This window comes from Nannobrachium achirus (assembly GCF_963921795.1).
Source record: "Nannobrachium achirus genome assembly, chromosome: 20".
Taxonomy (NCBI): Eukaryota; Metazoa; Chordata; class Actinopteri; order Myctophiformes; family Myctophidae; genus Nannobrachium; species Nannobrachium achirus.
Genome location: NC_137827.1, coordinates 15,274,383 through 15,286,172, shown reverse-complemented (window position 1 = coordinate 15,286,172; position 11,790 = coordinate 15,274,383).

Sequence of the window (11,790 nt, the reverse complement as noted above, 5' to 3'; positions counted from 1 at the left end):
AATCATTTTACTTATTTATTTTTTATGTATTTTTTATTTAATTTTACTTTTTCTCTGTTAAGCACTTGTGCTTCATTTTATGCTCTGTAAAGCACTTTGAGCTGCATTTCATGTCATGAAAGGTGCTATACAAATAAAGTTTTATTATTATTATTATTATTATTACCGGGGGCGGAGTTATAAAGTGGGACAAAGTCCTAATTCTTTCATTTATTTCAGTGGAAAGAGTGTTGTTTTAAATTGATATTTATTTTTATTTTATTTTTTGCTTTGTCATGATAAATAGGAACATTTTGGAACACAATGGAGTGAATGCAAAGTGAATATTTGTTGAAATGATAAAAAAAAAATCGCTATGTGATGATATGATTACAGCCTTGCATAGACATCTCCTGGCTAGACTTATGCATTGTGACTGATGCGGAGAACACCCCCGCTGCTGGCGGTTGAAGGCTGAATACCAGCTGTACCAGATGTTGTCCATACCATACTTTTAAGATGGGTGCCAAGATTGGCGCCCCATGGTACTGCCATATTGCGCAATCCAATACGGCTGCCACCCAAAAAACAACAACAAGAATCATAAATGATACCACTTTTTAGGGGTTTTCTGGGTCGTATAATCTGATTCTGGTGTTATTTCAATGATTTGAGGTCAAAATGACCCCTCAAGGTCTAGTTTACTCATCAAAGCTAGTATATAAAGGTAATATTGGGGTGAAATCCAGTATTTCTGGTACGCCACGCCAGATAGAAGAGTATCTATGGAGTAGATGCTGGGTGACGATGGCCTGCTTTGTGCGTTCAACTTCTATGGTGACTGTTCTGCGGAGGTCAGGGGGGGGAGGATGCCAGAGAGGCCATAAAGGCAGTGTGTAGGTGTGGCTCATTAGTGTGTCTTATATGTTCTGTCCTATGTGTCTTACTGTATGTGCATGTCTAATATAAGGCTTCCCAAACGTTTCAACCCTTAAAAATCATATTAGAACTGGAGACCCCCCAAAATAATCATGGAATTTAAGTTAAGGCATTACATTTAGTTTGACTTGGTTCCACAGATACAGTACATGTTGTGGAAACAGCAGATCTACAAGCTCAAAAATGGCCATTTCTATTATTTATTATGATGAGTCTGAATATGCAGGTTTTATTTCGATGCGTCAACAGGAAGTGCCTTAGTGCAAGCATATTACATTTGTGACGACCAGCCTCCCTCACTAATGGTCGTCTTTCTCCATGGGGGGAGGAGTGTGACGGTCATAATTGACCCTAATTGACAATTATTGACTAATTAACAGGCCATCACCTATAGTGAACGATGATTGACAACGAGGATTGACACCTGCCAATCAGGCATTCAGGTCTGATGGTACAGGTATGTTTGAGGGTGTGGAGAGTTCAGTTTGTTGCTGGCAGCAGCAGTGCAGGACACCAGGACAGCAGAACAATGTGTCCTAATCGTCTTATTTATTTTGTAGTTATTTAAGTTTCAAGTGGCTCGTGTTGGAGCACAGTAACATAAAAACGTACAGACAAGGCCCTCTGCAAATATTCCACCTCCACGGCAGTGAAGTCCAGGGAGGAGAATTAATACTAGATCCTTCAATTGTTTGGAGAGGTTTGCCATTCAAAAACCTTGTGATTTGGACTCAGGTAACCTGCGGCAAACACTATCTAGACTCTGGAACTATATACAGTAAATCTAATGGAACTCATGGAAGAGGAGAGCGCCTATATACAGGTACATTGTATACAAACTGACTTTTGATTTAACCTCTTTGGTAACCCCAGCTCTTTGAATGTTATATTTTGGTTGCTATTATTTTGGTTTGCATTTTGAATGACGTTTATTTTCTTGCATGTGTTTATTGCAACCCACCCTGGTTTTTGAATTCAATACAGAGCTGTTCCATCAGTTTAAAGGGTGATTATTTGAGTCCTTTGTAACTTTTTCTCATCAACACCTGGCCACACAAAAAGGAGAAGACTGAGTCCTCTCTGGTAGGTATCCACCTACCTGGCACCCCTATACACAGCTTAAAGAGGAAACCGTTACACATTGCATATACAGTAGGCCTATGCATGATCATAGAATGCTTTATAATGGGACATGATTATTGTTAGGGTTTTGGGAGTAATTCCTGCAATCTGGGTGAGCTGGGTTACAGAAATTGTAGAATTTCTCCCCATCGAATGCCGAATGGAGGGATTCATAGTAGATTGGGTGCACCGTGGGGGAAATCTCGCTTTCCCCCATGCCCATCATTTCAACCGGAGGGTTAGCGACTCCACAGAGGTTAAGGTTCGGGTAAGGGTTAGAGTCGCGTGTCGAAAAGATGAGGTGTAGTAACAGCGACACGCTCCCGCACCGTGGCGTGAACCACTGGTCTACAAGCTCACAGCTTGTATTGGAATGCCCATATATGAGAATATTGGTTGGATTGGCAGTTCTGGACGACCGCATATCTAAAGTTATGTGATTTTAACATACAGGGACACAAACTTCTCACCTTTACATTTTACAAACCTGTCAACTTTATTGTTTGGATTGGCAGTTCTGGACAACCGCAAATCTAAAGTTATGTGATTTTAACATACAGGGACACAAACTTTTCACCTTTACAATTTACAAACCTGTCAACTTTACAATTCAGGCTTTTATCAGACGCTAAAAGACGGAGTTCATTCCATTGTTTGGTAGTCAGAAGGCTGGGATGTGTGGAGCATTATGTGTTTTAGAGAAGGTTCTGCCAGCTTCCCTGTGTTAGCTGGACTGGTGTGCCATGTCTTTGGTTGCTTTGTAGGCCAGCTTCAGTGTTAGGAACTCTGTGTGGGCAGTGAATGGGTCATTTAAAAAGAAAAAATGGAAAAAAAGGAATGTAATATCTGATTGTTGCTGATGACACCTGGTTCTTTTTGGAGTTGATGACACCTGATTCTTTTTGGAGCTGTATGAGCTCTGTAAAGGGTGGGCCCCGCAGATTACTATACAGAATGTTGTGCCTTTTCCCTCGATCGTCGACGCTCAGAAGTGTCGGAGAGACACAAGACCCATTTCATCGGATTCTGCATCCTTCAAATATGGAAAAATGGTCCTGCCTGAAAAAATGATATATTTTTTAAATTATTATTGATTTTAAGGACTCAAGGTCCAAACTAAAGCCTGCCTTGAGTATCTTACGTGACCTTTAGGGGTTGTTAGGCTACAACGTTTTTAGGCTACACTGAGCATTATGTGGTATGTGCCTGGAACGGTAGGCCAGCGGGCCATAGTCCATAGTTAATCATGATTAATCGCAAATTAAACAATTTTTTTAGCTGTTCTAAATCTACCGTAACCAGATATTAATACTCATATCAACATTGGAGTAGACAAATGCTTTATGCAAATTAATGGAACAGGAACAATGACAGAATATTCAACTAACAAACTTAACAACTTGAGAAAATATCTGTTTCCTTTAGAAAGATTTAAATTAACTTTTATTCTAGGAATTTCATCTTACACCCCAGCATTCTATTCTGCTAAAAAGTGTAGTTAAATAAAAATCACACCCGTGTGAACTGAGCGGTGGTTTACCCACCTCATAGATCATGTGTACCGATTTTTGTGACATTTGAAGAAAATATGTAGGAAAAGGAGCAAAAAGTGTGTTTGGAGAAAATTCAAGATGGCGGAAAATCTATCAAGGCGCAAATGGGCGTGGCCTATATGGGGAGATGCGTCATGACCCAAGGAATCCAGGGAAAAAAGATTTTTAATTTTCCGACCTACGGTTCAAGAGTTACAGGCCAAAACGTAAAGTGGGGTGTTATAGCGCCACCATGCGGCCAAATAACACAATTATTTTTTATTTAATCCTTGAAATCATTATGAACCTCCTCTCCAAGTCTTGAAACTCTAGCCCCTATGGTTTGCGAGAGACAAATAATTGAATGTGAGTTTTTGCGATTCCCATTATAAGTCAATGGGGAAAATTAATTCACTAATAAATTAATATCAATTAAACTATTGAACCTTTCTCTTAGCAAGTTACTAGCACACGATTCCCGAGTAAGCCGGTCGATTTGACATATGGCGCGAGTGTGTGGTGGCAAAACTGTGGGACTAGTAGCGTGCCGAAGTTTAGGAAGTTCAGGCTACACGGACGGACGGACGGACGGACGGAGACCCACACACACGGCCACGTATAGGAGCGTTGGAGACCACCGCTCAATAAATACATAAATAACTAGAAAAATATTGTTCCTTCGAAACAATTGTGGGCTCGCTTCAAGCCAGAAAACAATGGCTATAAAAGTACAAAATGTCAAGATCGCATGAAGTGCTCTCTTTGACGTTACTGGCGTCAAAGATTGGTCCATTTTGTTCCAAAAATGTGTTGTGCAAAAGTTGACCCGCTGGTGGCGCTATAACAGGCCAATGTAAGAAGGGTGGTATCTGTTCCTTGACCTATTGGGAATGTGTTTGCAAGATTTCACGCACATTGCAGGCTGTGTTCATGATTTGAGGTGTTTTTGGCTTTGGCCACTTTATCACTGCTTGCAGCTATATATATATATATATATATTTTTTTTTTGTGTGTGTGTGTGTGTGTGTGTGTGTGTGTGTGTGTGTGTGTGTGTGTGTGTGTGTGTGTGTGTGTGTGTGTGCACTTCATAGGCATATTAGATAAAGGTCCTTAGATTGTGTGTAGAATGTTTCATGCAAATTGCTAAAAAAATCCTAACGGGTTTAAGCGTTTCACAAACTGCTCAAAATGATATAGCGCCCCCCTTTTGTCAATTGGAGTAAGATTGGTTTTAGTGATATTTGGACTAACACTCTACATCTTTGCCAAATGCCATGAACATGTTACTTTGCATGTATGATTTAGAGGCAGAAGAATAATTTGCATAAAACTGCAATATTCATTGAATTTATTAAAAAAGCATGTTTCAATTTAAAAAAAAAACGATCTGACAGATCTTTAGATATTGGTCCAAAGTTCACGTAAAAAAGATTTTGTGCACGTGACGCGAACATTCCAGAATAAAAGTGGGTTTAAGTGTTTTACAAACTGCTCAAAATGGCAGAGACAGCCGCTGGCCGCCACGTCCACGTCCATGGACGCGAAAAAAACGGCCGTGGACGCGAGGTCGCGTCCGCGGACGCAAACGGCCGGCCGGCCCGGCCGTGGACGCGGCCGTGGACGCGGCCGTGGACGCAGACGGCCGGGGACGCGGCCGTGGACGAGGTCGTGGACGAGGCCGCGGATGAGGCCGCGGCCGTGGACGCAGACGGCCGGCCGTGGACGCGTCCATGGACGAGGCCACAAAAAAAAGGCCGCGAAAAAACCCCAAATTGGGTGTCTATTGTATGTGTTTTTTGATGGAGAATTCAAATATTTACAGTATATCCTGGAGAGGATATATACCCGGAGAGGTTGTCTCCGGGTATATATATATAAATATATATATATATATATATATATATATATATATATATATATATATATAGTTTTGTCTCGGGTCCTACCTTAACACTGTCCACTGTCCAGTCCAGTGAGTGAAAGTACAAAAGTATTAGATCAGATTAGATTATACATTTAGACTGTATTGTACATCAGCCAGTCGTATTTGGTGAGGGTAGCAAACCGGCTGCCTTGTTGCGGTTCTGCTATGCCACAGACAACCTCCTGCTCTTCGTAGAAAATGCAGTCTCGCCCCTTTGGCTCCTCTCTCCTTGCTGGGTCATTGTTTAGTTTCTCCCTGTACTTTCTTGTTCTCTCAGCACTTGTCATTTTCCAGCTGACAAAAGAAAATGGAATGTATAGTTTAAGACAAAGAGAAAATATTGTTTAGATTGAAACAATATGTTAAGGTTTCTGTGAAGGGGTTTCTGCTCTGTCTGATGAATTTGAAGTATCACTGAACAAAGCTAAATTACATTTTATGTAAAAATGTTTAAAACAAATGTTTAAATGTACAAAAGAAACATGGAACTTTGTTATTTATTGTTATATCTGTAGTTAAATACAGTATAAATCATATGGTGTGACAATCAAGTCATATGGCATGACAAGCAGACATGTCACACCATTATGATTAAGTGTCACACCATATTACGTTTTCTGCATTTAGGTTTACCTTGAGGCTACTATGTATACATTAGCATGCTATGCTAACAGCATGCTAGCTATAACAAAGCAACCTAGTTCTACATGGAAATATGACCAAAACTTCAAATAACTTAAGCTTTTTTTAATGAAAAGGTGTCACACCAACAGACATCCAAAGTGGTGAGTTTGTCAAAGTTTCAACAAGATGGCATTTCATGAAAATGTTAAAATCATAACTCACCTCAGACACCTGTCTTGCAGTTGTGCTGGGAGTGCTGAATAGCCTTACAGAAGAAGGACCTCTCTAGCCAATAGGTGTCCAAATAATTGCCTGTTTAATTTGTCCAAACTAGTGTCACACCAAATGATTTTGGTTTGGGGGACAAAATGTTTTTGATCAGAAATGACTGAAAACATTATGCTTTGACTTTGAAAAGATATAGGCTCACAAATAGACATTTTTTTTTAGCCTAAATTCATTTTCAAATGATTTTTAGCAATTCTTTTTCTTAGTTTTATTCAAGTTCCCACTTTGAGAAACAAGGTCAGGACAGTCACACCATATGAGTTTTGCCATGTTTGGTTGAAAATTCTGAAAACATGAGGAATGAAATGTTTTAATCTTGAGTAAGTTCACATAAAGCTTAATGTCCTGCACAATATTCAGAAGGTTTTTGACAAATATATTTTTTATTTATACATGTTTGACACCGAGGACAGCGAAAACGTTACGTCACGTCACCCACCCATATACAGTATGTCATAAAGGTACACATTTGGTGAAACTATGGGCTGACATTTGGCCAAAAATAGCAGAGGCTTACAACAATTGTTATGTGTTGTGAGCTTGTAGATTGGCTATTTTGTTGAAGAGATTTGGTGCAGGGGGACAATAAAAAAATTGACCCTGGTCAAACAATGCATGCAATGCAATGTTTAACTGATTAAATAAAAGTGGTTAAAAAGGCCTCCAGTCCACAGTTTGAAAGAGTTTGCCACTGATAAATACAGACAATATGATGTGAGAACAACATGTGTAATATAATCTAATCAACATTTGTTGTCCCTCTAATTTGGCAGAAAACAAAGAAGAGATTAAGCTATTGCATAGAATTATAGAATTATATTTGTTCCAACTTACCAAACAGTTTTAAAATGATCCATTCATTTAACTAGGGCCTACAACTTCTCCTCTCTGTCTATCTTCTTCACCAAGCAGCACCAGACTGCCAGGCAGTTAAAATTCAAAGGTGGTAGCAAGACACCTGATTGGTCACATTTTCACACTTACAAGGAAAGTGATTGGTTAAAGGACCTACACCATGAATTTTCACTTTTTCTATTTTAAAACCTTTTTTTGGGGTCCCACTGGCACTTTCTATCCTCACAAAGTCCTATTTCTGACCGTTGTGTCTTTCTCTGGTTTTGGGCAGACAGAGATGAAAAGCTTTCCACGGGTTCTCAGAACAGTGCTGTTCTGAGAGTTGACGAGAGTGACTTCACTCTCGGATTCCCGTTTTTTTTTTCAGTCAAAAAAATTTTTTTTTCAGAAAAACATTTTTTTTCAAAACTTTTTTTTTTCAAAACGTCTTTTTTTTTCAAAAAAATGCAATGCAGAGTCAAAAAAATTTTTTTTTCAAAAAAATAAATTTTTTTCAAAAAAATTTTTTTTCAAAACTTTTTTTTTTTCAAAAACTTTTTTTTTCAAAAAACTTTTTTTTTCAAAAAACTTTTTTTTTTCCCGGAAAAACCCCACTAGATGCGCCCCTGAGCAAACAGAGGCCGTTTTGGTATTGCAGCTGGAGAGCCTCATTATAGTAGAGCTAGAACAAACAAAAAGAATGGTCAGAGTGTTTTTTGAGGGTTAAAACCTGTCTAAGACTCAATTTTGAGCATATATTTATACAAAAAATATAGTTTTAAAAGCATGGTGTAGGCCCTTTAAGACAGAAAAGGAAGTGCCTACAGGGGGTCCTCCAAATCTTTGTGGGATAGAACGTTTTCTCCTTCTTTACATTAACCATTTGAACCCTAGTGTCCATATTCTGATAACTTTAGCCAAACCTAGCAGATCTACAAGCTCACAACGCCTCGCAGCGCGATGCGTTGTGAGCTTGTTGTAGAGGGGAAAAAGAACGGACTAAGTTCAGAGTATATGGTAAAATGTATTAAGTATTGACGGCTCAAGTGGTTAAATAACGCAACAGGGACGCTTCGAAGGCATTTATAGGCGCCTGTACTATACAATACTGTACAATACTATACTGTATCTCTTATGATGTTCAAAAATAAAGACGTATTGTATCATGCAACTGTTTCTAATTAGTCATCATTGAATGTCATTGTAGTACATGAGATTGCAAGTTTCTACTTCTTACAACAGTGTAATTAATTGAAAATGTGAGATAAGGCAAATACTCTGGATATACAAGGCAAACTAAAATGTGTCTTTTTGGGAGGGGGGCTGTTTGCCCTCCTCCCCTTTCTTTAAACAAACTAGCCCTTACCCGTTCAAAGATATGAGCTCCGAAATGATGTGCAGTGTGTGGGTTATGGGATGTGCACTGTGCACACAGTATATGAGGGATGGAAAGTAACTTTAACTGGTGCTTGCATGCTAATATGTAGGAGCATCAATGTAAGAAATACCCGTTCCATTTAACGGCTACAGAGATACTGTGTACCGATCTGCATGATTTTTGGACAACATCTGTAACAGGGCCAGAACCCATCACCTATTATCACTGAATACAGAGGAATATGCCAGAATATCTCTCAAAAAGTATATATCCAATAATGTGGGTATATCCCAGTATACCTGTAAAAAAGAACGGTCATATACTCTACCAGTATATGTCAGATAATCTCTCTTTTCACCCAGTGCATTGTTCTGCTGCAGGCCTCCTACAACCATAGAAGAGTGTAAATTCCTACTTTCTTTAAAATCCGCTCCAAAAGAGTGGATTGGTGGCTGCAATTCAAAAATTACCCTAGTATTACTGTAAAGTTACCCCCGACCTGCAACTGTAAACAAATCTAAACAAATATATAGAATATTGTGTAAAAGTACATTCATAGGCTATATATATATTTTTAAACTTTCATATATTCTAGATACATTGCACATTCAGTGAATTATTACAAACCTTTTTTTTGTTAACAGTTTAATTTTCATTATTATTTTATTTTTATGGCATACAGCTCATGAATATCAAAAGTATTACAATATTACAAAAGACCACTAAAAACAGCAATTTATAATAGAGAAATGTCAACCTTTTGAAGTCAGAGTTGCTTGAAGTCCATGGGGAAGTTTCTGCAGTCAGTTATGATTGGGGATGTTGGCATCTGCAATGCTTTTTTACACAATATTTATTACAAATCTAATTATTTTAGATGGATCTGTATATATTTCTATTACTTTTCCTGTATGACGTTTTAGCATAGCATAGTAGTGTATATCTGTCTGTCACTGATTGTTTTCTATGAATGGAGTACCCTAGGGCCCCTATTGAAACAAGCCCACTGGCTTTCTCGTGGTGTCTCTAATGTTCAGACCCTGTAATGTAATTGTACTACCTTGTGCTTGACATTGCTTTATAAAAGTATTAATTCATTCATTCATTCATTCGTTCATTCATTCATTCATTCAGTCAGTCATACAATTTGCACATACCATAAGCTCTTTTCCTGCCACAGAAAATGAGGTTAAATGTTGTTTTAATCCCTTATGTCCAGTGATTACGTGTTTTATCCACAATAGATCCAAATAAATCAGTTGATGAGGACAATGTGGATCCTTGCTTTCTATAGTTATTCTGTTCTTAAGTATTATCAGTCTGGCTTCCAGGCCAAGCATAATGCAGTATATGCTACTGTTAGTTTAAATTACACTGTGTTAGTTCTGGAGTAAACTAGAATTGACATATTGTCGATAATTGATCTGTGGTGAATCCAGATACTATTATTAAGTGTGCCTGCTATGCAATAGCAGAACACTTATTGTAATCCGCCATACTTAATGATAATGATCCCACAAATTTCGGCACGTAATAACTGCCGCACAATTTACGCCACCGCCGCAATATATACATCAAAACGTGCGGCTCGGCCGGGAATGGTGTGCTATTACTTTTCTTTCCGATCCGCGTTACCATTGCGACGTAATTCGCAAAAAACGACGCCCAAAAACCCCATTGACTTAGAATGGGGGAAACTTCAGCACGTAATAACTGCCGCACAATTTACGCCACCGCCGCAATATATACATCAAAACGTGCGGCTCGACCGGGAATGGTGTGCTATTACTTTTCTTTCTGATCCGCGTTACCATTGCGACGTAATTCGCAAAAAACGACGCCCAAAAACTCCATTGACTTTGAATGGGGGACTCCGAAAAAAACCCAGAAACTTTGGCGCCAAATAACTCTGCCATACTTTTGCCTAGCAACGTCATTTAAAATGTAAAATGCTCACACAACTTTGGTCTTTTTCCGACCAATAGGGATGAGCTGTAATTGATTAAGCCCCGCCCCCTCTATAACAGGAAGTGCCCTTCACCAAACAGGAAGTGCCTCTATAATTCATGAACCGTTTGTCGTACAGACTGGTGTCATACATTTTTTTTTTCCTCAAAATTTTTTTTTTCTCAAAGATTTTTTTTTCTCAATTTTTTTTCCTCAATTTTTTTTTCTCAAAATTTTTTTTCTCAATTTTTTTTTTCTCAAATTTTTTTTTCTCAAAAATTTTTTTTTCTCAAATTTTTTTTTCTCAATTTTTTTTTCTCAAAAAATTTTTTTCTCAAATTTTTTTTTTCTCAATTTTTTTTTTCTCAAATTTTTTTTCTCAAATTTTTTTTCTCAAACATTTTTTTTTCAAAAATTTTTTTTTCTCAAATTTTTTTTCTCAAAATGTTTTTTCCTCAAAAATTTATTTTTCTCAAATTTTTTTTTTCAAATTTTTTTTTTTTTTTTCTCAAATTACTGCTTGCTTTGAAAAATGGTTGGACATAATGGAAAGTAAACATGATTTTAACATGGACGGTACATGATTATCAGACCCTATACTCTTCAACTTCTTGTGTATCGTCAAAATGCTATCACAGGTTTTGTAGGAATTTGTAGCATGGGTGTAATTAAAATATAATTGTATGAATTTGGCCCCAGATGTAAATATGGAGATTTGTGGCATTTTGTGCAGAACAGGCCCCTCCTGCAAACTTTGAAAGCCAATCGTAGCCATATAGGCCTATGCATGCATGCACGCACATGCACGCAGAATAATCCCACACAAATGCGAGGTGAAGCTTTCTATCACTATCTGCTCCAGTCTATAAGGTAGAACTAAACAGACCAATATCAAGGTATATTGTTGAAGACATGCTTTCTATATCGTATACCTACCATTCATCATATAGTGGCAATAACTACAATGATGAACGTTGAGAATTGTCTTGTGCACAGCAACACTAAAATATAGGTGTGTAATATATAAATATTGAAGCAAAAAGCAAGAATTACAAAGGCTATATTCCCTAGTAACTCATTACTTTTACAATGCAGTAATTCAGTAATTGTTATTGCCATGTGGGTTGGGGTGCTGTTTGTTATTCACTGTAGCTGGAGATACTGTATCAGGGCTGAACAAAGGCAGGATGAGACTGGGAGAGGTTTTAAGTACGAGCAGTAGG